The sequence below is a fragment of the Rhinolophus ferrumequinum genome, chromosome 8 (assembly GCF_004115265.2).
Source record: "Rhinolophus ferrumequinum isolate MPI-CBG mRhiFer1 chromosome 8, mRhiFer1_v1.p, whole genome shotgun sequence".
Taxonomy (NCBI): domain Eukaryota; kingdom Metazoa; phylum Chordata; class Mammalia; order Chiroptera; family Rhinolophidae; genus Rhinolophus; species Rhinolophus ferrumequinum.
Window position 1 is genome coordinate 70,576,773 of NC_046291.1, and position 26,404 is coordinate 70,603,176.

General features: G+C 41.8%; 1 protein-coding gene across 3 annotated transcripts in view; it reads right to left on the bottom strand.

Moving 5' to 3' along the window:
- Nucleotides 1-26,404, bottom strand: part of LYPD6 (LY6/PLAUR domain containing 6) — a 140,587-nt gene that overhangs the window by 70,281 nt on the left and 43,902 nt on the right. The window contains exon 2 of one of the 3 annotated variants that reach the window (XM_033111691.1): nucleotides 2,312-2,378. The exons of the other annotated variants lie outside the window; for them this stretch is intronic. The gene's annotated coding sequence lies outside the window, so the exon portion shown is untranslated. The remainder of the gene's footprint in view (nucleotides 1-2,311; nucleotides 2,379-26,404) is intronic. 3 annotated transcript variants of the gene reach the window in all.

A 26,404-nucleotide genomic window follows, 5' to 3' on the forward strand; every position in this document is an offset into this window, starting at 1 on the left:
TCACTTATTCCCATTGCCACCTAGAACTCCATGAGCTCTCCTTCACGATGAAGCTCAGGGATCAAAAGCGAAGCCAAGGGAAGAGAGAGAAAATGAAATAACACATCCCACGAAACCACTTGAAGATAGAGGGATGCTGTATCTGCACCTGGACAGAGCCTCGTGAGGAGTGAGGGAAGTCCCATTGCCCAGTCACAGAGATCCATGGTGACACTCCGAGACATGCCGTTCCTTTTGTGCTATTTCCTCTGTGGTGCCAGTAGCGGTGCCAACACCAGCACCCCACTGTGGCAAGCGCTACCTTAAGTGGGAGGTTTCCCTGACCACTGTCCGTGACCAGCACCAGTGCTGGACCTTGACACAGGGACAAAGCAGATGATGGAGATTTCCCACTCTGCCACAGAGGACTTGGAGGAGCCACATCCCTCAGCACTGCCTTTGCAATTCGCAATTCTCACGACAAACAAACACAGTCATCCGAGACTTTCTATAAAAGATGCCATTTCAAGTTTTCTACGGTCACGGGCAAATGTCTAGGAGTTCGTGATCAGAATACTTTCATTTCAGTTTACGTCACTAATGGAAATGTCTGCTACCTCAACACATAAAACTGGACCGTATATATATTTTGCCTATCTCCTTAGTAAATAAAATATGAACATCTTATAATTGAGATACTGTCAAAAAATGAAAATTCCAATATGGATGCTGAGATTGATGAGTTCATGCATTCGGTTAGTCAGTTAACAAATATTTAACGGGTTTCCACTGTGTGCTAGGAACTGCAGTGGGAATACAAGTAGGAATAAGACATAGCCCCTACGCCTGAGAAGCTTCCAGTGTGGAGGAAATGAGAACTTAATGTGATGTTTGCTACCATATGGATTTTTTGCCAAGTACTATTGGACCACAAAGGAAGATTCAATGACTGTCTATGGGAGTTAGGGAAGGCTTCGCAAAAGAATTGGCACTTAATATAGATCCTTAAGGATAAATATATGTCTCATAGTTGGAGAAAGAAGTGTAGATCATAGTAAGCACACTGTAAGTGGGGAAACTAAGCTGTATTCTTTACTGGTCTATATCATCAGTTACTAGGAAATCACCACAGTTATCTAACAGCAAATTGCCTCAGTGATTTAAATTGAAAAGTTATACATTTTCTCAAAATGTAGTCGGTTCATTGTGTTTTACCAAACTGACTCCTTTCTGTGGTATTGACACAGTTCTTGGAAGTTGGTGACCCATAATGACTGAGTAAAACAAATGTTGCTCTCGTTCCAGTTTCCATGTACTGCTTCCTTTAGTCACCTGTTATGTGGGGTCTCTTTAGACTGAGCTGACTTTAATCTTTGGATTGTACGTGTGGCAACACACATGATTGTCAAGTCTCTCTGATGTTAAATTAACAGATGTCGAGTTTAATTGTGTGGTACTTTGATAAAAGGATTAAAGAAAGGCACATGAAAGCAATCACCTTACTAAAAAAACTGAATTTTAACAATAATTAACGAGGCCAAAGACGTGGCTGAGTTCAGCCTAGTAAGAAATGAGCACTCATATTGGATAGTTTTTGACCCAAAACACATTTACTGACTTATTAAAACCTGAGATATTATTCAAGGTGAGTCAGCTGGTACAGAAAACCTTTAATATTTTCATGTAATTCAGAAACTACTTACTGGGCTTGGGATAATGGAAAAGTAGAATAGTAGCGATGGTAGCACAACATTTAGAAGTAGAATAGTAGCACAACATTGTGGATGTAATGAATGCCACTGAATTGTCCACTTAAAAAGGTTTAAAATGGTCAATTTTATGTTTGTATATTTTACCACAATAAAAAATACCCCAAAGAACACTCACTGGAATGTTATCTTTATAAAACCAGATATTGACATGCAGAGTTATTTATTCTTATCATTTTCCTTGAAAGATATTTTAAAAGCTCACCAAAACTCTACGTGTAGTTACTTCCTTGTGGCCAGGAAAAACCAGATGTAAAGTATGAATAACATAAGAAAACGTAGGATATCTTAAAGAATTCAGAGGGAGGTCAGTCCACAATATTTTCATAACTTTCTCTTAAGTTAATTAAGTAACAGCATTCGAACAGGTGATCAATTTGAGTATTTACAACTCTTCTATAGATATTCAGAAACGATTTCAAATCTTAGAGGTTTTAGGTATGACCCAAATTTGTGCACACGTAAGTTGTTCTGACACTAAGTAAATCTTATACAAGATATGAATCAAGCTGCTGAAAGATTTAGAAACTCCAGTGATTTATGATGTAGTCAGTAGGTAATACCAAACTGAGATGCTGACTGATGTCGATGTGAGTTTCACAAACATGAGTTCCAGCTGCAGAGTCAGGTCTAAAAGAGGGTAAAAAGAAATAAGCAAATATTCAGAAAGTGGAGTATGTTGAAGAATTCATTTTAACAGCTGGCATTCTGAGGAGGCGATGTCACACATGAAATTAATCAAACCACTTCTAATAAGTAGAACAGGAGCATAATTCTGGGAATTATGTATATCAATAGGAAATAACAATATAACAAATAACAGGAAAATAATCAATTTTTTTTGAAAAATTAGTTTCTGATGTACAAAGCAACGTAATAGACGTTTAAAACCGTCATAAAGTGATGATCCACCCCTCAATCTGTTATCCCTCTGACATATTATATAGCTGTTACAATCAACTATCTTCCCTATGTTGTACTCCACATCCCGTGACTATATATACCTATATATTTAGTTATAGTTGACATTCAATATTATTCTACTTCAGCTTCAAAATAATCAATTCTACCTTAGAAATTCTAATCATACCTAAGGGAAAATGAGAGCTATTTTACCCCAATATCACTTATGCATATGGCACAATTAGCATCATATGAGATGTAACTGCAGAGTAAGAAGAATAATATCATATCTCGTTCCTATTCATAATAATACTTTGCACTTAAGGAAATTATAACTTCCCCATGTTAACAAAGTATTTTTAAAGATGTATTTATGACCTGGAAAGCAGCCAGAATTTCCATTAACAAGGCTACGTTTTGCCTCTTAAGTCAATTTCATTTTTAAGTTCTACAAGGATTTTCTCACCATTAAACTTGTTGTACACTGGCCTAGGATTGAAAAAGATGAAACTCAATACTTAATAGTTATGGACAAAGAATATTTAATCTGATCTCTCTCTCTAGGACTATTCAGAGCAATAAAACACAAAAAGGATAAATAGAGATTTAGTGAAGTATTTTCACACCTGAAAATCATCACTAATTAAAAATCATTTAAAAAGAGAAGCTTAATAGAGGAAAAGAATTCGAGACTGCCATTCAGAAGACCTGGATTTGAGTCCCACACTTTGACTTCAAGCGTGTGATTTTAGAAAACCCAACTCTCGGCCACCCCACAGTGTTGCTGGGATGATGAGCAGATGAGAAAGCACTTGGTAAATGGAACGGCACTGACAGACATATGTGAAATACTGATAATAAAACCCACCACCAGCATTAGAAATTAGTCCGCAGTATTAGACATTAGTCCATCATGTTCCTGTTCTCCCGAATGACAATGTTACATCTTCCTTCGCTGTTCTACCCCAAACACCTACCATTCTCTACCCTAGTGTCACTGGCTGTTGGTGACCAGTTCTCTCACTTCTTTGAGAAATCTGAAGAAATCAGAAAACAACTTCCACATGCTCTCACTAGCCATTCTACCCACCCACCAGAATCTGGGCTCGTAAAATACGGCAACCTCTCCAGTAGATCCTATCTCTTCCTACTTAAACAACACTTCAGCAATTCTCCTCTCACTATCATTATTTTTTCAGTCTTTACCACATCAGAACCAGCAGCAAGTGACAATACTGCTGTTTAACCCATCTAAAATAAAAACAAACAAAACACCACCAAAATAGAGTCCTCTTGACTCCACTCCCCAGTGAGCTATCAGCTTATTTCTTTTCTTCCTTTTGCAGCAGAATTCTTCAAGAGTCATTTATACTTGTCTCCAGTTCCATATTGCTTTAAACTCCCTCCAAACAAGCCTTCGCTCCATCATCCTACTAAAATTCTCATCAAAGCCACCTATGACCTCCAGGGTGTTGAATCCAATGGTCAATTCTCAGCTGTCATCTTACTGGATCTGTTCCCAGCATTTGACACAACTCTCACATCATCTTCACAACCTTTTCTTCACTTGGAGGCTGGGACACCTCTCTCTTCTGGTTTTCTTTCTTTTTCAATGTTGTTTTTTTTTCCCCCCACTGTCTTTTGCTGTTTCCTCCTCATGTCCCACACTCATGATACTGAGGGTCCCAAAGGTTAGTCCTTAAGCCTCTGCTTTTTCCTCATAGTCACTCAGCCCTTGCTGATCTCTTCCAGGCTGAATTTTTAAATACCATCTATGTGCTCATGACTTAAAACTATATATTTTCAGCACAGTTCTCTCCATGGAGCTGCATGCATCTGTATCCAACTGTCTACTCAACATTTCCAGCTGAAGGAATGCACATAAAAACTTAAAATGTCCAACACAGAGCTACTGATCTGTCTCCAAACATCTGCGATACTCAAGGTGCCCGACCTGTGTTAACGGTAACTCCGCCTTTCCAGTCACCCAGGCCAAAATGCTGGGAGCATCCTTGACTCATGGTCTCACATCCACACCTTACCCACTCTCCAATCTTCAAAATATGTCTATATTCTAACGGCTTCTCACCACTCTCTGCCCCATCTCCTCTTAGCTAGAATATTGCAATACTTCCCACCTGGTCTCCATGCTTCTACCCTTTGCCCCTCTCCAGTCTCTAGCATAGCGGGCATAGCGATAATTTTAAGAGACACCAGTGACCGTCCTCCCTGTGCTTAGAACCCTCCCGTGTCTCTCTGTCTCACTCAGAGGGAAATCCAGCGGTATTACAAAGGCCTCCAAGGCACAATATAAAGCAGCCCCTCTGACCTTTCTGTCCACTGCTTGCTATTTCTCAAACTTGCTCAAACTTGACAAGCTCCTAACTCAGGGCATTTGCACTTGCTCCTTCCTCTGTCAGGAATGCTCAGAGATCCAGGTAGTCTATTTCCTCACCTCCATCAAGTTTTTGTTCAAAGCCACATTTTTGGTGACGCCTTTCCTGACCTTATTTAAAGTACCAAATCTCTCCCTGCACCCCTGCTCTGCTTTATTTCTAGGTAGTTCTCCACAGCACTTACTTTTCACTTCCTAATCGACAATAGCATTTACCAACTTATTTTGCTCACTGTCTATCTTCCTCCATCCTGCAGATATAAGCCTCTCTAGGGTAGGGGTTGTTCCCTGCTATACAGGCCCTTAGAACAGTGCCTGGCATTTAGCAGGTTATGCGTGATAAATATTGGTTGAATTAATGAATTATAGAATCATTCATTAATAAGTTATAATGAGTTAATTATAGAATTAGTCATAAAGGATCTCAGTAATTTAGTCAATTCCTTACTCTGAAGACAGCATCCCTGTTTTCTAAAAAAAAAAAAAAAAAAAACCAACTGATCCCAAAAGGACCATGACACCCCTAAAATCTAAAGGAGCGCAGCTGATATGGGACAAAGCAGAGCTCAGAGCATGGCTCTTTGTGCCCCAGGCTTATCCTGAAACATGGAAGCACATACTGGAAGCACAGATAAGCTTAATCATGAAGGTGAGAGTAAATTCCTCTGCTTCTGATTTTGCTTGAACCTCATAGAGGGCTGACCCAGAATTTTTTCAAAAAATCAAATTTTATATGAAGGTCTATTCCACTCCACCAAGCAATGGGCATCTTCTGGTGAGGTTTTATTTTATTTTATTTTAATTCTCATAATATTACCATTAACCGTTGAAGGTGACTGGTTTAAAACGCTCAGGCTTCTGATGGACGTGGGTGCACAGGTCTCAGTGGTCTCTGACGGGCTCTGCCTCATCCACCTTCCTCGTGCTCTTGGGCTCAAGTCCCTCACTTCCCTCTGGGTCCCATTTTATGGCTGCGCATCTGATACCAAGCCAGCTGCAGCCCGAATTTACTCTCTGAGGATGTCTCTTCTGCCTGAGTTGAAGGAGCCCCCGTACCACAGATGCATGCTCGCCTGCCTGCGCAACCGAACACAAACTCTGGTTTACAAAATGCCCAAGAGTCCCTTAGACAGTGGGTTTCAGTCAATTCGGTGAATGAATATATTCTTCAGAGAGCCTAAGATAATTATAAAAATGTTTGCTAATACTCAGTATCCTCAAATGGAACCACTTTGTCACAAAAATCAGTTAATCACACAACCAGTAACTTTGGGGTTATCTATATTCTCTGCAAGACACTTTGCTAAACACTGTGAAGAAAACAAAGACGTGGGCACAAGACCTCTGGAGGGGGCAGTAAGACACACAGCGCAGACAAACCGAAAATGCAAAGGTGGGAGAGAAGGGTCCCATCAACAGAGGAAGAATTGTGCTTGAATGATGGAGCTGGCAGCTGCAGGGCTGGTCAGAGGTTTCATGTAGCAACTGCAGTGTGACCTAAGGGGCTATGTCATTGGAGGAGAAGAAATAAGGTGGCTGGATCATTAAATGCAAGGTAAACTGCTGACTGCGAGTCTTCCCTTGTGATTTCTGCAAACCCTCATTTAAAGGATCTGTGCGAATCAAAATAACCACTCATCAAAAACAGGAACCACATTATGCCTTGCAGGTAATAGACATTCAAAAACTATTTGTTAATGAATTACAATAAGTTAAAATATTGTTGCTAAATTGACCACTTAAAAACAAGAGAACTTAATTGAAGTGACGGGACAAGTACTATTATTAACAGTTTGATGATAGAAGCTCCCTTGACTCTTACTATGAATTAGGTACAGCTAGGAGAGTCATTCCCAAGAACGGGTAGAACTAGGCATCACCAACTTTAGAAGGTGCATGGAAAATAGAAGACGAGACAAAATGTAGATACAAACTGTGTCTTACTGGATCCCAGGGTCCTGCCCTGGGCCTGGCACATGGGCGACACTTAGTACCAGGCCGATGAATGAATGTAGAGGCTGAGGGAGGCCCCAGGCAAGAATAATGCAAACAAAGATGATGACAGGAAGGCTGGAAGGATCAGAGGGGCCCTATTCCCTTGCTTTGCTTTTCTGCACTTACATTATTACTGGACCTGTGAGAGCCACTGTGCCTTCAAAAGGTTAGAGCCCACATTTGGGAGAAGAGCTCTTGTCTCCTGCAGCACCGCGTGAAGTGGGATCAAGCAGCTCCCGTGCACGGTGCCCACTGCAACCTGGGACTGGTTCAGCAATTACAGGTTTCTCGAATCATTAAGCAAAGCAGGCAGACGCCTGCAGAGTCTCCCTGCACTCAAACCTGCCGACAGACCCAAGAGGCCGCATGATTCCGCACATTTCCCAAAAAAGGAAGAAAAGAAAGTCATCTGTTTTGCCACAGGAAACTCATCGGCCTGAGTCAAAGTAGAATAGGCTTCATCTTTCCTGCAGACAAAGTCCTAACCCAGCGGCCATCAATCTTAGCAGCAGTGGCCTGAAACACAGTTAAGACAGTGGAATCCCGCAGTGGATGGCTCATATATGCGTAACCGTGTACAGGCGAAGTCTCACTGAATGCCACTTCCTGACACCAGTGTGACTAAGGAGACAGGTAGGCCCAGTGTTTGGGGACTGCACTGTGGACTGTATGAAACCAAGACAGAAGGACACGCAGCTTTGGACTGCTCTGTGTTTAATGAAATGAATGCCGTCGGCACTGCATCCATCACGTTGCAGATTCCAAATGAGGGGAAGGGGCCAGTAGCAGTGGTTACTGTACAAGGGCTCTGCTGTCTGTTCGAAGGATTTCAAATCTCAGTTCTGCTCCTTAGCAGCTGCGTGACCTTGGATTAGGTTGCTTACCCCAAACGAGATACTGCACAGAAAGCCAGCAGGACAGTGTGTGGGACACGGTGAGTACCTGGCCATGTATTATCATTCGACCCTATACATATGTATGGCCCCTAATGAGAATTCATTTTTACATTACATGTAAAGAATACTATTAATTGCATCTCATTCTCATAACAACCCTGCCAAGTAGTTATTATCAGTAGCATTTTTCAGATGGGAAGTTCAGATTCATATGACTCGAACCTGTGTTCTTAACCATTCCTCTAGAAGGTTTTCCACATTAGAAGAGCCCCACCTAACTAAGCAGAAGAGCTCAGAGGCGATGGAGGAACAAGCACTGGGGTTCTGGTTGACGCGGGGTGGGCAAGAGAGCACTATCTCTAATGTGTTTTAACAGTATTCAGATGAACTGCCGGGCATGCATGTAGATTGCATAATGTGAGTTAACAGCCAGAAAGCTCTTCAGTATCAGTATTGCCAAGGTAGGGAGAGCTGTTTTCTTTTGTACCGGTTTTGGATTGCAAATCTGAACAGTTTATCTATAGGGCTGTTTTCCCAATGTCTCCAAAACAGACCCACAGCAAAGCACACTTCCCAGGCAGACACTGTTCAACTTCAGCTTCTGTTGTTTCAGGCCTGAGGCAGTTTCCATGCCAGCATGCAGCCCTTTTGTGTTTTTGCAGCTCCATCCTGAGCTACATTTGTTTAGGTGTGTTCACTATCTCCAGTTCAGCTGCCTCCTCTCGGGCTAAAATAACACTTGGCTTACATCCTGAGAAAATGCTGCAATTGTCATTTTGCAGTGGTAGCGGTTTTGGAACTAGATGCCCAATTCGTTACGCTTTGCATATTTATGGCATTGTTCTCATTAGCAATATCCTGTATAACTCTTTCTTATCTCACTCCTAGGGTTTCCCCTCATCCCGCCACACTCTCTTGTTGGAGTTCCCCCTTCCACCTGTCAACCCCAATTCCTTGCCTCTCTGAAATCATAAAGAACAACAATCCCAATAATAATAATAAAATGGTCCTTTCACAGCGCTTAGGAGAGAATTTCAAATGTCTTGGTATCAGGTATAGCAAGGGCCTACAACAAAGCATGGTGAAAGAGACCAGGAAACAAAAGAGTAGATAAAGAGCAAATAGCAGAACTCCACTTTCCTGATCCTGTTTAGAAAAAAATACTTTCTAAATCTTGTTTTAGATCATTGGGACCCCAGGGTCAAAGAACACATAGGAATATTCTAGACTTTATTTTCATTATGACAAGACAGAGAGCAGGATGACATCTCTAGTAGGTGATCAAAAAGCAGCAGGCATCATTCTCATTATCAACTTACCTTCAGAGGAAAAGAAACCTCTTGTTCAAAATTCTCCTGACTGACATCGATAGCACTTCCAATAGCTCTATGACTCAGTCTCATCAAGTCCCAGAACAATTTAGCTTGATGCCACCTGTACGTCAAAATTTACCATGCCATATACGTGAGTATTTACTTACAAGGCTCTTACATGCTGAGAAAAATCCTCAAGAAATAAAGGCAAGTCTCGTTTTGGCCTTCTCCAAATAAATTCACACATACTCCATCTAAGAAGGATGTGCAAAGGGCGTGTGATTCGAATCTAAAGCAAACCCAGAGGCCTATGAAACAGGCTTTCTGATGGATCGGGGACATGCCCCTAGGTCTCTCTAGACCCTGAGGACTCAAGTTCACCTGGACCAAGATAGACATCCAACATCCTCTGAAACCTTGGCACTGTGCCAGAACTAATTAAGCTCTGCAAATAGTGGGAATGGGATGGTTTCTCAGTATTTTCTTTCCTAGGTCATCACAGCACATTTCTTTACATGCAGAAAAGAAACAAACAAGAAAACAAAAATATATATCGTGTGTGTGTGTGTGTGTGTGTGTTATACATACACTATTTCTTAAATATGACTATTCTGTAAAATCAAATTTCATCCTAAAAATATTAACCACTTACAGTAAAAGCCTAATAAGTGTCACCTTCCCATTAAGCAGGATGTTAATTCTCTCTCCCTTGACACCAGTATATAAAGAACCTCACTATAGATTTGACCTTACAATTCTCAGCAGAACCTCCTAAGCGGAATAAGAATATGAAATTTAATACAGATCATTTCTCTTAAGAGCCTGAGACTCAGAAACAAAGCAAGAAAAAGGAGATTGTCAGGGACAGATTTTCCATTTAGTGTAATATCACTTAACACGTAATATCCCTTAGGCCTCCACTACTTGCTGGAGTTAGGTAATATTCAAATCGTTGCCATCGTTCCCAGGACTGTGGAGCACACAGGTCTGAGGCCAGGTGTCACCACAACTCTCCAGGACCTTAGAGTCACACTTCTACTCTGTACTTTTCAACGTAATTGAACAAAGCAATACAATGCTTCATATTCACAAAACACTTCCTACACCGAAGACCTGGACATAATAATTTTTCCCATTTATGTTTTGTTTCAACCTATGTATTTAGGTCAATAAAACAGTATGTTTGACTTCTGTAATAATGTGACATGAGCACCAACTGCCCTGGTTTCTTTCCATTACCAGAATTTCTGGAATAGGTTTCAGAAAAGATGCTGGTCATTTAGCTCAGGGGGATACTTAGCCTCAACATCAGCTAGAGAAATTCTAAATTTCCCCAGAAAGTTCACTCTGCCCTTTAAAGCACCATGAATCAAGGATCACGGAGTTCGTTTCTGCACAGGGGCAGGAATGGACCATGAAAATGATTCCTTTAAAAAATCCTACTGAGTAAACATAGGACTCGAAAATAATTTCCCACAGCATTTTCTACATTCAATTTCATTGACTAAAACAACTAAGTCAAAAGAAACTGGGACCCCAATTAATCCCTTCTACATTGTGCTATAGAATTAAACTTCAATTTAAATGTTATTGCACAATTAATTGTTACATAAAGGACTGATGTTTTGAATATACAGCTAAAGCAATACATCCACTGTAAGGGAAAAGAATCCATCTTTGGCTCACTGTAGTGTGGCTTCTACCACCACACCTCCACTGAAACCATTCTTGCTGAAGTCACCAATGGCCTCCGTGCTAGAAAATCCAACTCAGGATTTCATTCCTCACCTTACTTGACTTTCAGTTGATCTCTCTCTGCTTCTAGACAACTCTCCCCTTGGACGCCATGACATCGCAATCCTTTCACCTCCCCTGCACGCCTTTTTGGCTTCTGGTTCTTACTCTTCCCCTGCCTGACCTCTACACGCGGCAATTCCCCAGGGCAGAGTTCTGAACCTCTTGTCTTCCAGCTCTGTGTTGTCTGCAAAGTGAGCTCACGCGTTCCCCTTGCTCTCATACCAAGTCAGTACCTCTTAAATTTATAATTTCATCCCAGACCTACTTTCTGACTCCAGACTCGTTTCTTTAATTAACTTCTTGTCATCTCTCTCAGGCTGGCTCACAGCAGTCTAAAACTTAACATATCTCCAGCTGAATGCTTGATCTCTGGGGACCGGCCCTCCCTCCACACTACAGCTCCTGGATCTTGGAAGTCACACTCAAAACCTCCTTCTAGTGCAGCGCACGCATGCCTCCATCTCCTTCTCTCAAGCACACCATCTAAGCCAAGGGCCCACTATTTCTTGCTGGATTGCATCAGCCTCCCAAGCCATTGTCACAGCGTTCACTTTGTCCCCTCCCATCCTTTCTCCAGCAACAAACAGAGGGAGCTCTTCAAAGAACAAATCTGACCGTGTAACTCCCCACACAATATTAAAATCTTCCAAAGGTTTACATTGAGGATCTATGACAAAGTCTACGACCTTGGAGAGTGACGGCCTCAACTCCTAGACGATAGTATTTTTTTCTTTTGCACCGACACATTTTTTACATATGTACGCCCCTGTGTAACTCCCACACAAAGCAAGAGCTACATTTCCAGCATTCAAGGAAACTCACTTCCCTGCCCTGCCCCACCTTCTCCAGAGGTAACCACAATTCTGGCCTTTATTACAATGGATGAGCTTTGCCTGGCCTGAAACATCGTATAAATTGGCTAATAGAGATAACATTTTTTAAACCAAACTAACCTCTTCGAATCCTCCTGCAAAGGAATGATCAGACCAGCTTTAATACAGTAACGTCCTGAAGTGAGCGGAAGCCAGGGGTTCAGTTCTAGAGTCTCAAACTCCCCCAAAGGGTTTTTAATTAACAAGTGAGAATGAAATCCACACTACTCCTCCAGATTAAGTTGTCCCCATGAATTGTCCCTCAGGATTTAAGATGACACAGGGACTCCTACTTCTGCTCACGGGCTTTGAGCCAGTCTGAAAAACTAACCTGCGAGGCAGATGCAGTCAAAGAGTTATTCTTTCAATTCAAAGACTTCAAAGTGACAAAAAGGTGACAGCATGAGCAAAGTGTATAGTTACTGTCTTAATAGAAGAACAGACATTATCAGGCTTAAAGTCTTAACAGGAGAGTTGTGTTACAAGTATTAGAAATTAAAAAGGATGGGCTGTGGTGGCGAGGCAGCTTAAAGCCGGACAAACCCTCACCTGCACCCATTCACCATTTTAACTTCACCTCAGAGGAAAGCGATCAAATCTCTATTTTCAAGGCACAGCCCGATTTTGTCCCTCTGTCCAGGATAAGGGCCAATTCCAATAAATAGCACAAGGCAGCCAAGCCCCTGGAGTATGTCCACCTCTCCTGAGAGCTGATTCTGCCACCTGAAATCCAAAGAGACGTCTCCCCAGGGTTTGGAATTACTGAAGGCTTTGCGGGATGGGGAGAAGCAGAGGCTAAGGGTCTTCCTTACACTTGCTCCCTTGATGGTCCAATACTCCTCCCTAGGATCAAGAAGAGAAATCCTAAAGCTAGAATTAGGATCGCCTGGAAGTATTTTGGAGACTTGACCAAAGTCTGGAAGAACTGACAAAATAAGTGCAAAAGGGTCTTGCACTCTGCACCCTTTGGCACCACAATTAAACATCTGCCGAGCATGTCAGCTGGTGAGGCCTGCTGATGCCAGCAAAGTGGCAGGCATGGGTTTCTATAGCACGATTCCTAACACGTGGAAGGCACTCAAAAAACACCGGTGACTGTTACCGTGAAGGAATTCCCACAAACCGCAGTTTTGCTTCCTAAACATGAAAGAGAAAAGTGATTCCTCTGTCTGTTCAGTTTGAAGTGGTGGGAGAGTGAAAAGAAGCAGAGGATAAGAAAGTAATTTGGGTAAAATCACCATCACCCATCTTCTTTTTGATGAACTAAACCAGAGCACTTCCTAGAGGAAAAAAATATATATTTCCTTAGAATATGGAATGACATATAAATCTACTTTCTCTCCTTTTCTCCACTAAAATTTCCCTTGAACCCCAACGGTAGTAAATTTCATTTAGCCTGGCTTAGGATGTACGACGAAACCTTCTAGATCCTCTGGTAAATAAATCGATGGCTGGGAGGGCAAGGCAGCCTCAGCTGTATTCTTTAGCAGGAACCACTGTGGAACTTGAGGTAAGCCCACCTGAGACGGAATCCCAACCCTGCACTGTCCTCCTACTGCCAAGAGGCGGCCTGGTGAGGAGGAAAACCATGGTGAAGAGACAAGAGAAAGACAAACTTTAAGTTTTTTCACTTGTACAGCTGCAACCAGCCGTTGCCCCATATTTTCATTCGTTGCACTCACATTTTTAGGTTTGTTCCTCATGGGATACTCTTGGGCTTACTTAGGAATGTAGAGGTGTTAGCACTGGACAGGGACACTGGGTCCAACTACGGCCTCCAATAGGACCCCCAGTCCTGATTGCAGCTCTCCAAGTCAGTCCCCTGGTGGATGGAGTGCCAAATTGTTTTCTTGGTAAAGACATTCAATATATTTGAGGAGCGCAAGAGGAAGCTGGGGTTTTGGAGACTATGAATAACGCCTGGTGTGAGGACCTGCACCTAATTTCTTGGCAGCCCTTCTCTTCCCTGCATCATCCAAATGATCTGCACGGCACCCCTCGGGCCCTCCTACCTCAGCGAGAGGGAAGGGCTCCTTCCCGTCTGGGTTCTTCCCTCCCCCTGGGACCACTCCCACTTCCCAAACACCTCATCCCTGAATAATGCCCTTTCAGCGGTATCCTCTCATTTCCCATTTGAATGCTTTCTTCTCTTCCTCCTCTTAGAAACATATGTATGCCTTCCCCACCTAAGTAAAAACCAACCTACCAGCACAAGATTTCTCTGTTGTTTTCACAGATGTCCTCAGTCATCAACTCTCTGTTCTCCTCTTTCTCAGCTCCACCTCTCTGTGGTCGGTGCCCTGAGCCACTTCCTCCTCCTTGAAGCTCCCTCCCTGTCTGGGCCTCCTGACCCCTCCTTCTACTAGTTGTCTTTCTGTCTTTGGGGCAGATCACAGTACACGTGATTCTTACCGCCCCCCTCTTTCTTGAAAGGCTGGAGTGGGCCTTTGTTAGCCATAGTTGTACTGCATGGCTGCATAGACACCTTCCCAAGACAGAGAAACCTAGATTAACTCTCCCAGAAAACTGGGGCTGAGGGGCAGCCAATCAGGCTGGTGGTCTCACTGCGGGAGATTTAAACTCAGGACCTGCGGGTCTGTCACTTGCACAGAGCAGCAGAGGGAAACGGTGTTGAGATCCGGAACAGAAACGGCCTTGCTGAGGTATGAGAAATGAAGGGTGACAGAGTCCTGCTGTGCTCCTGTTGTCTTTGTGATCCCTAGTTCCAGAACCCTGGAATGCCTCTGCTACCTCATCAGCCTTAGATAGACTCTAAAATCGTATTTTCTTGTTTGAACTAGCTTGTGTGGATTTCTGCGACCTGCAACGGGAATTGTGACAATCATCCCACGTCCTTCTCCTCCTCTATTCCTGTTTCCTCTTCCCCCCAATTGCAAGTATCAATGGACCCCACCCCTAGCTCTTTTCTCTTCTGGGTCTGGACACTGTCTCTTGGTGATCTCCTCCAGGCACTCGGCTTTAACTACTGACTCTGGGCGGATAATTCCAAATCTAAGTCACCCGGCCAGACCTTTGGACTGCATACTGGCCTGTATACCCTAGAACACTGCTTCTCTCTGCATGGATATCCCACAAGCCCCGGAAAATGAATAATTACAAACTGAACTCAAACCTCGTGCTTTTCCGATACTTCCCAGACTGATGGATCACCCCACCATCCATCCACCCAGTCACCTCAGCCAGAAACCTCAGGCAACGCTGCCTCACCCTCCCCCGTCAGTTCAGTCCCCTGGTCTTCATGATTCTGCATCCTTAGGATTTCTGAATACATCCTCTCTTCTCCATTCTGCCTTTAGTGTACTTTTGACCCCCAACTCTTCATCCTACTTGGCCTTCTTGTCTCCTAACACCCCTCCAACCATCCTCTATTTTATGAAACACAAATCTGGTTGAATTAACCTCTGATCCTTTCAAGGTAAAGTCCAAACTACTTGGAACAACATCCAAGAACTCTGATGATGGTAAGACTCCTGCCTACCTTGCCAGCCACATCTTTCACTACCTCCTAGTGGACCCCAAAACTCCGTCCACACTGAACAATTTATAGTTTCCTAAGGTCCCAAACTCCCCTCTGCCTCTGAGCCTTCACACCTGATACCCCACCCTCTCTGAAAAGCCTTCCCACATTTCTTGAAAGGTTAATTCAATTAATTCAGCTCAGCATCACCTCTTCCAGGAAGTATTCCTTGAATGTCACCTAATACCCACCCACCTGCACCTTAAGATTAGGTTTACAGTCTCTGTGCTCCCATAGTCCCTCGGGCATAACTTTTTCACAGGCCTTTGGCGCCATTTCATAACCATCCACTTCCATCTGTGTCTCTTCCATGAGACTAAGTTCCTTCAGGGAAGAAATGATGTCTTTCTTATATTTGTATTCACAGGGCCTGCCATTCAAAACAGATTTTCTGGATATCTTGTCTTGTAGCACCCAGAAGGGAATTAAGAGGGGGGGAAAAAAAAACCAGAATGTCCAGAACCGGAATACATTCTCTTCCTTCCGTTACAGCTTTGAAAAGGAGAAGGACAAGATAAGGGTGTGTTTTCTGCCATTGTTTTGACAGAGCCCTGAGGCTTTTGCTTTCTCTTGCTTGAGACAGCGCAAGGAGGTGCCTCTCTAAGTATATTTACAGAGTGGCCTCATCATGCCCTGCACAGTGCAGGTTCAGGGCTGCAGAACCCGGTTCAGCAGAAGTACTGGCCATCCCCTAGCAAAGGCTCTGTAAACAGTTGAACTCAGACAAGACAAGGTTCCTTCCCTCAAAGAACACAAGACCCTAAACGCTTGTTGGAATGGAGCCCTATATATCTTTCGTATAGAATTCTAGGGTGACCTCTTCTGGTATTAATGTCCTGTGCAATCTCCTCCCCTTTAGTGTAGGCTGACCAAGTGACTTGTTTCTAACCGACAGAATATGGCAAAGGTGATAGGACATCTTTATAGCAGACTGTCTCTCTTGCTGGCTTTGATGAAGCAAGTTGCAAAGTTGGGGAAGCCCAGGTAATAAGGAGCTGAGGGCAGCCGTCAAAGCAGCTAGGAACGGAGGCACTCAGTCCAAAAGCCCTCAAAAAACTGAATTATGCAACAACCACGTGAGCTTGGAAGTGGATCCTTCCCCAGTTGAGCCTCCACATAAGATCCCCGGCCTGGCTAACAACGGACTGCAGCGTTGTAAGAAACCCTGAAACAAAAACTCATCCAAGCCATACCCCAGAAACAATGGGAGATAATAAATACTTGTCGTTTTAAGGTACTCACTTGGAGCAGTACGTTATGCAACAAAAGATAACTAATACAATACCCTCCATCCCTACTGAAAATCTAGCTACTCAGAAAAGAACACAAAACAACAGCTTCCATTTTTCAGCAGGTTGAATAAGAAAGAAAGCCATCATCCACTAAATGTTTAACTAAAAATGAAATTCTTTCTAAAAACAAGTGTTTAAATCATTTTAGTATTCTAAAAACTGAAGCTAAAAGAATCCACACAAGACACTGTGTAATGTGAAGTGAGGGGAAAAAAGGAGACAAGGTTAAAATTTGTAAAGGGGCTCTGGAGAAAACTGAAGGCTTCACTGGTTTATTTAACTTTTAAATCTTATTAAATTTGCTAGATGCATGTTAGCATTCATGGTTCATTTGCTTTTATTCTGACTTCTATAAATAGGCACTCTATGAGCCCTGATAAATGACTTAAAATTTTGCTTGACTTCAATAAAGAAATGAGCAAGTTAATCTTAAAAATCCTACCCACAGAAATGAATGAAAGCTCATTTTCCACCACCCTCTGCTCCCTGCAAGTACAACTCCCCCAAATCCTGTGCCCCTCCCTGTCACCCGTATTCTTTTCTTTGGCTCTTCGTTTATAAATCTGGCATCCGTTCAAATCACTTAGATCTGGTTCTCTTACAAAAACAAACAGAAGCTACCTGGGGCCTTTGATTCCCACTCATTTACATTCTTTCCCTGCCAAGGGTCAGAGGCTGTCAGAGTCGGTGGCAGCCAGTCAAGCCCAGCATTTGGTGGCCCTTATCTACCAACGCAGTGTTTTTCTGCCTCTGAACATGCCAGCATTAATCTCTCTAAAATTATAAATGGGAACCTACGTAACTGCTACAAATCTGAAACGAATAAACCTAAAAGTTCAGCCCAGAGCTGTGATAACACGTAGACAAGAGCCCATACAAAACTCATAAAAATGTAGGCAGTGGGTGGAGGGGGAGACATAATTTATATGACCTATGCAGATATGGAAAACAAAGGCAAGTTTGAAATTCCAGGTGGTTTGAGCAGGTGGAATGTATATTTAAATAATTAGCAATTCACACTAAAACACTGCTTCTTTGTAAGTCATGAGTTGGTTTGTAGCTTTCTAAAAACAGCCTACAACTAAAGAGTAACGTCAGTTCTGTAGTGTCCCACTAGCTACACGTACATGCTAGTTCCATCTGTAAGTCCTACAATCCTCCTTTCTGCCCTGACAACCAGGGTGAAGATCATCTAAATTGGTTTGTCCATTAACAGCATTTTTTGAGCCCCCCCCCCCCAATAAGACAAAAGTCAGTTGTTAGAAGGCAAAAACCAAAGAAACAAACAAACAAAAAACTTAAACGTAATAATAGTTTGTGGCCCTTCAAAACTCAATCCTACTCAACACGATCTTATTCCTTGGTATTTCATTTCTCTCATTAGGAAAAATTTAAATGTAATTATTTTTCCCTGGGTAAGCAGGAAACACTGGAAAAAAAAAGTTGAGAAACACTATTCTAGATGCTTAGAATTCTAGATGAGCATACAAGGAAGAAAATGAGCATAAGAAGGGCAGGGTAAAACCTGCAGACACTAAATGAAATAACCCTAATAACAATCGAATACCTGCATCCATTTGTGTATTAAAACAGGAGCAGAACTAGAGAAATCCCAAAGGCAGGTTATAACACAGCATGAGGAACTCTGACCTTGAAGTCAGAAGACCTGCATTGAGTCAGCTCCTCACACACGATTACTGGTTGTGCCACTTTGGAGAAACGCTCCTTGTTATTTGCATTATTTTTCCTTTTCTGTAAAAACGAATGGAAATGTCAGAATCACAAGGTATTGGAACAGTTAAATGAGAAAAAGCACTCTGCTGTTCAGCTGAAAGGCGAACCATCCAGCAGAATTATTTGAACGCTGGAAAGCGCTGAGCGGGCAGAGGATTGTATTAAGAAGCCTACAGTTGACACTATGGTGAATTATTGCACAAGATGGTGTTAGACTTGTGTGTGAAGGGGCTGCTCGTTAGGAATAGCACGTCCTATGTGAAAAACAAAACAGGAATGACCTAATGAGCCTGATCTCTCCTATTTGAAGGGGATAATAGGATATATTCGGACCACAGAGAAGTGATGAGAAATAAACCTTTCTTACCTTTCTCCCGTCAGCTAATCCAGCAGTTCTGGAATCATCTGGGGCGCTTTTGGAAAATGTCTGAACTTGGAGAATTGTAAGAACTCCATAAATATTTATTGAATAAGCGAGCACTGCTAAGGCTGCAGTGAGATAAGTATTCTTTCTCCTCCACTACTTGTAGGAGTGTCCATGCGTATGTTCTTTAGAGAAAGCAATGTGTTAATAGGTTTCAACATTTTTTTTCTTGGGTTCAGTTTTGTTTTTGTTTTAAGTTCACACCCTTGGTCGACTAATTCTGTGACTAAGAACCTATCCCAAGGTATTATCAAAGAAAACAACAAAAATGTATGAGGTCTGACAATTAAGTTCGTGAACTTGCCACCTTGCGCTTACATTGGCAGCGCTGTACAAACAGCTCGGTAAGGTTTCATAACCTTGGTATATCAGTGTCTCACAGCTGTGTTCATGTCGACGTGTGGTGGTGTCTTGCTGAGTGGCGTTCATTATTGTTGCGTGTTTTTGTGTGCCGTCACAAAAATGAGCTTTAATTAGAGCAACGAACAAACATTCGATTTCTTGTTAAACTTGGCAAGAGTGGAAGTGAAATCAGGGACATGTTAGTCCAAGTTTATGGGGATAATGCCATGAAGAAAACGGCAGTGTACAAATGGATTAAATGTTTTTCTGAGGGGAGAGAATGCGTCACTGATGAAGAGAAATCAGAGAGGCCAATAAAGAGCAGAACTGACGAAAACATTGCAAAAATTCGTCGAATTGCATGTGAAAAACAAAACCTCATAGACACAGACAATACTTTAGTGGTTACCAGAGGGTAACAGGGAAGGGGGGAGTAGATGAGGGTAAAGGAGGTCAAATATACGGTGATGAAAGAAGAACTGACTCTGGGTGGTGAACACACAATGTGCTGTATAGATGATGTAATATAGAACTGTTCACCTGAAACCTACCTATGTAACTTTATTAACCATTGCCACCCCAATAAATTTTAATTTAAATAAATAAATAAATAATCGTCAGCTGACTGTAAGAAGGATAACAGACCAAATAAACATCGATAAACAGGAAAATCTTAACTGAAAATCTTGGCATGAGAAAGATGTGTGCAAAAATGGTCCCAAAGGAGCTCTTGCATCACGACAATGCACCAGCTCTTGCATCACAGCAATGCACCAGCTCACACAGCACTGTCTATGAGGGAGATTTTAGCCAGTAAACAACTATATTGGAACACCCTCCCTACTCACTTGATCTGGCCCCCAATGACTTCTTTCTTTACCCAAAGATAAAGGAAATATTGAAAGGAAGATATTTCGATGACATACAGGACATCAAGGGTAATACGACGACAGCTCTGATGGCCATTCCAGAAAAAGAGTTCCAAAATTGCTTTGAAGGGTGGATTAGGTGCTGGCATCGGTGCGTAGCTTCCCAAGGGGAGTACTTCGAAGGTGACCATACTGATATTCAGCAATGAGGTAGGTAGCACTTTTTCTGGGATGAGTTTGCAAACATAATTGTCAGACCTCATATACATAAGGACGCTTATCACAGTATGATTTTACTTTTGGACGCTATATCATTAGACTTGCTTCGAACCTGCATAAAACACTTGTGCTCTGTAAACCCCATGTTATGAGTGGGAATATTTGACAAGAAACAAATCCAAACAAGGTGCTGCAAAAAATCAGGTGTCATCTCAATCAAAATCAGCCACAATGCAGCTCATGAATATTTCAAAAAGTCAAGGACTTGCCAATCAGTTCAGGTTTGGTTGGGTCAGGTCTTTGGCTTCCATCATGCTGGTGATCTCCACTAATCTCAAAACCAAATGGCAGACAATTAGCAATTAAAGCATCTTAGAGGAACAAGTAACATTGTTGTTGGCTAAGGCAGCACAGGGAGAAAGAATAAAATTCATTTCACTGGCTTTCTTTTTAAATTCCCAATCTTCTTGAGTCAGGGCTACCCAGGATTTGCAAGTCATCACCTGCCTAAATTTCTTCACCACAAATGACACACATTCTCTAGGGATTAATTGCTCCCTTATCCCAAAAAACCCACTGAAAAGCTGCTGAAATCACTATAAGTCCTACCTTCCTGTGGGCTACGAGATACAAAAATTCTCCCAGGAGTGCAACAAGAAGGGTTCATTTAAAAAAGGAAAAAAAAAAAAAAAATGTTCTGTGCAACAGACTAAATTGTGAGCTCTCAGGTTTTTAGTATCAATGATCCAAAATATGAGACTGATAACCAAGACAGCAAAAGAGCATTTTTATCAAATGTATTCATCAAGTACTCTTGAGCATCTGCTTACCAAATGAGTCGGACATCATAGCTCATCAGCCACGTAACCCTGGTACAGGGGAATCTGTGGACGGTATACCAGCAACCACATATATAATGATAAATAGCACACTGTAATGCCCGCTACTTCTCAAAGCACTTTCACACATGATTTATCATTCGATCCTCACATTAATTCCATAAGGTAAGCAGAAAAGGAAAGATTTGACAGCCAGGCACGCACATCTAGGTTAGCAGATTTGCCCACCTTTACAGAGCCAATTGATTACTGAAGACATTAATTTTCAAATCTAGGTCTTCCACTTTTCTTCCCATCATATCACACTAGGATAGCAGGCATAAATTCAACATATGTGATATGAGTCCATGATTAGACAAGATCGAGTGGTGGAAGCAGGACCCAGGAGCCCCACTGCTCACCTCAAGTCCCAGTGCCATCACCTATAGGTAGTGTAATTTGGGGAAAATTATAAAAACAATCTGTGCATCAGTTTCCTAATCTGCCAAGTGGGGATAACAACAGCACTCAGCCATAGGATGATTATGGGGATCATGTATAAAGTGCTGAGCCCAGGGACAGGTACATAGCAAAGGTTCAATAAATGTTAGCTACCATAATCATAAGGGTCACTGATTGAGAATCAGGAAAAATTCTCTGCTTAATCAAGATAAAATGCGAATATACTGAGTCCTTCTGCCTGTCGGGGGTGCATTAGGTGCTGTATTAGTTTCCTATTGCTGCTATAACAAATCACCACAAACTGAGTAGCTTAAAATTACACAAGTTTATGCACAGTGGTGGACATCAGAAGCCTGAAATGAGTCATACTGGGCAAGAATCAAGTGTCAGCAGAGCTGCGCTCCTTCCAGAGGCCCTAAGACAGAATCAATTTCCTTGTCTTTTCTGCATTCCTTGGCTTGTGGTTCCTTCCTCCATGTTCAAAGAGCACCGTTCAAACCTCTGGTTCTGTTGGTTATCTCCTCTCTCCCCTTTTACTTCATCATATCACCTTCTCTGCCGTGACCCTTCTGCCTCCCTTTTATAAGGACCCTGTGCTTACATTGGCCCATCAGGATAATCAAGATAATTGCCCCCATCACAGGATCCTTAACCACATCTACAAAATCCCCTTGGCCGTGTAAGTTAACATTCACAGGTTCCAGGAAGTAGAATGTGGACATCCTTGGGGGGCCATTATTCAGTCTACCACAGGTGCCAAAGATACAAAAAAGAATTTGGTACAACTGCTGAGTTCAAGGAGTTCATACGTTATTGAATTAAACAGACATGTTGACAAGAAAGAAAGAAAACAAATTCTAGTGCACGTTAGGCTACATGACTTAGGCCACTAGAGAAGTATAAACGAAGTGCTCTGGGGTGACAGGGTGGATCCGTTTATCTCAACCAAGAAGAGAAGCCCTCACGGACCCAGTGATACATGCACAGAACTGGGCAATGATGTGTACTTGGACTTGTGGTGATGAAGGGGTCCCAGGAAAGCACATGGGAAAGCTGGGAATACTGAATGGGCTGGTGTGATTAGAGCCTGGGACAAAGGGAGGAAAACATGGACAGAAGAAACTGTTGAAGAGGGACATTAAGGCCGTATCATGAAGGGCCACAGCACAGCAGAGCAACTGTTGGAAAGAAAAGTCATTGAAGGCTGTTGAACCCGTCATTCAGATTTATGCTACACAAAGAAAATTCCAAAGACAGTGATGAGAGTGGACTGTGGAAGGCAAAGCCCAATTTAAAAGCTACTTCAATAGTCTAGAGAAAAAAGGAAAAAAGACTAAATAAAGGAAGGAATGCGGGAAATGAGAGCAAAGATGGATTTCAGACACACTTCCAAAGTGAAATAAACAGGACCAAGTGACCAACTTAAAAGAGGGACACAAAAGTGATGCTGAGATGACTAGCTCAGGCAACTGGAGGATAGTGATGCCAGTAAATGATAAAATAAATAAATAAATAAATAAAAATTAAAAAATAAACAAAAACAGAGAAAGAGAGGGCAGTTCACGGAGGGATATGTTTCAGATGTGCTGATGAGAACTTCTCTTGGGCTAACTGATTCTTTAGCGAAAAGGAAAAGCATGCAGAAACAACATCGACATGTCTGAGACTCTGAAAAGATCTAATATTTGGAGTCAGAAGACCTGGGCTCCGGTCCTTTTCTGACATTTATCAGCTTTGTGACTTTCGGACAAGTTGCTCAATCTCTTAGGGCTTTTGGTTTCTCCATCTGTGAAGTGAGAGATTGGGGCTATCAGATAATCGTTCAATTTCCTTCTCCTTCTAACATTATATGGGTCAAATACCTGGGTCATTATTTTCTTCCCAGTTTCAACCACCTCTCCCAGTCATTCTCAACATTAGCCTCTAACAGAAAATCTGATGGGTCTTGATTTTCAAAAAAAGGGCTCGAGCTTGAAAGGGGAGGACAGAACTCTAACGATCACTGCACGCCTACTATGTAGCTGGCACTATGCTGGCCATAGTCTCCTTCCATCGTCCCCCCACTTGGTCTGGACAACCCCATGTGGTCCTCGCAATGACCTGCATCATGAAAATCAAAGAGGTGGTGCCACAAATAATAGCTTCCATTTTCTGTTCCAACTGCTGTTTTATGTTCTGTCCCCAAATAGCCCTTTCCTATTATTAGCCTTTAAAATGTGTTAATGCCAACAGGGCCACAAATTAGTTTTCTTATTGGGCATTGAAAAATTACATGGGGGATCACGAGAGCCTAGAGATGGAGGAGGCAAGTAAGTCATTTTTAAAGTATTTTATTTAGAGAATAATAAATTGAGATACTACTCTAATGAACTCACTGATACGACAAGACAATATAAGCCCCCACTTAAGACTCTGCAGTGGCTTCCACTGAGTTTGGCTGTAATTCTCAGTGGGATGAACATAGGGACTTACCATACTAATCCTGGAGATTTTTCAAATTATTAAGGCACCCCTTTTCTCTATCCCACAAGATTCTTATACTTCCCCAGACTGAATCACAGGAGTAGTCATACTCCTCTTAAATTTAGGAACATATAACAAAAAGACTGAAAAATTCTAATATCTAAAATAAAATCCATATTCCTTAATTGGATACACACACATACACATACATATATACATGCATATGCATGCGTATGTGTATATATATACATTATGTATATATTAGTACACATGCGTGTCCAACTAATATATGTATATGTATGTGTGTGTGTATATATATATGTATATATGTGTGTGTGTGTGTGTGTGTGTGTGTATGTATATATATATATATATATATATATATATATATATATATGTGCCAGGGGTGCCAAAAAAATGTATACAAGCAGACACTTTGGTCAACGTTGCTCAAGCAGTAGTTGGCCGTAATCAGAAGTGTCTGGACACTGATGGTAACCACTTTGAGCACCTCCTGTAATTGCAAACGTCAAACGTGACTTGTACTCATCTTTTGTTATCGGTATATATTATTACAATTTTAATAGTTTTTCCCTTTCTTAAAATGTGTATAGAGTTTTTTGGCACCCTCTGTACATAGGCCCCTGTCCTACCTCTTTGTATCCCACTTCTAGCTACACACACCCTTATAGTCTTCTCCCGCATCATATTAAAACACATGCCTTCCCACAAGTGCCCACTCTATGCTGTGTCTTCGTTCACCTTCTTCCTTCTTGTCCTCAGGTATAGCCACCTTGCTCAGACAGCCGCTTCAGCTGTCGTCTTCTATTACTAGGTAAAGCCTTCCATGATCTGAATTGACCACTCTCTCCTTTGTGTCCCACTGTATCTTCTATCATAATTTCTATAGCTCTTTATTATAAATTTGTTATATTTCAATATCACCCTACTAAGTTTTAACCTCCAGAGGTAGAACAGGCCAGGTACATAATTGTAGAGGTAGAACATAATTCCAGAGATAGAACAGGCCAGGTACATAATTGATATGTGTTGACTGAATGAATGAATATGATAACAGAAGAAGAAATATCAAGTACATTCTTCTCTCTAAGGCAAAGTTATATTCCTTTCCTCAAAATCCATTTAAAGGTCCAGAAAACAGTTTTCATTTATTTACTCTCAATAAGTAAAGGTAAGGACTTCTAAAGGTAGTGCTATTTTTGAAATACAATGTACTCCATGATTTAGGGGATAGAGAATGAACGAAGCACACAACACTGTCAGCAACACTTGTTTGATTAAAATGTTTAAAATTCTATTTACTCTTCCATCGCGTCAAAAAAATAAGAGTAGACATTGAACTATTACCACCCTAAATTTCACGCTGCAGTGGGATTATAATTTGTAACAGTAAAACAGTGGGACATTTATTTTTGTTCCATCTGTGCTAAAATAGCTACAGTCTTACCCTTCAGGGATGTATTTATGGCCATATCAGCCAAGACGCCCCGAGAAACAGCTCTCCAAGAATATGATCACCACTTCTGGCAGCAAGAAAGTAAGCATGGTAACTGTGCCAGGCACGACGTGTGCATCTACGTATTCACCAACATAGCTACACAGAAGCACACTAAATTGAACCCGGAGAAAGAGTGTCAGGTAACAGTGTCCAAATCCTCCGTCAGTCCTAGGAGACAATGCCTTTTCCAGCAAAAAGTGCTTACTCAGTGTCAGTTATAATGCCAGCATCAGACTATGACACAGGCACTTGAACTTGAAGCTCATAAACCTCTCTTTAATAGGAGAACAATCTAATTCAATGGTTAAATGCCAATCAGGGTGGAATAAGTAGGCAGCAGCTGAAAATACAAGATTTAGAAAGCAACTGCAGCTCCTCTGGGAATGCATTACTACTGAATGGCTGTCAGAAGCAGAACATAAGTGAGTTAGCACCATTAACTTGGGGGAAAAAGAATGACTCCTATTTAAGTGAACACATATAGAAACCCAGTACAGTTTCGAAGTTACATGCTAAATGGGTTTGGAAAACTTTCTTAGACTAAGAAGCCTGTTCAAATGAATTTGGAAATTGAAAACAAATTAGGATATGAAGAAAAATCAAAAGTACCTTTTCTCAAACTATTATGCATGCTATATATCCATAAAGAATCAAATATCTCCTAAGGTAGTCATGAAATTTTGGACTCATGACTGATCCATTCATCCTGAAAAAAAACATTTAGCCTTTAGAAAAGGGCATTTTCTCCTGGGCCAAAAGCAGATCTGAGCTTCATCAGCTGACCTTTTCATGTGCCTTCTCCCGA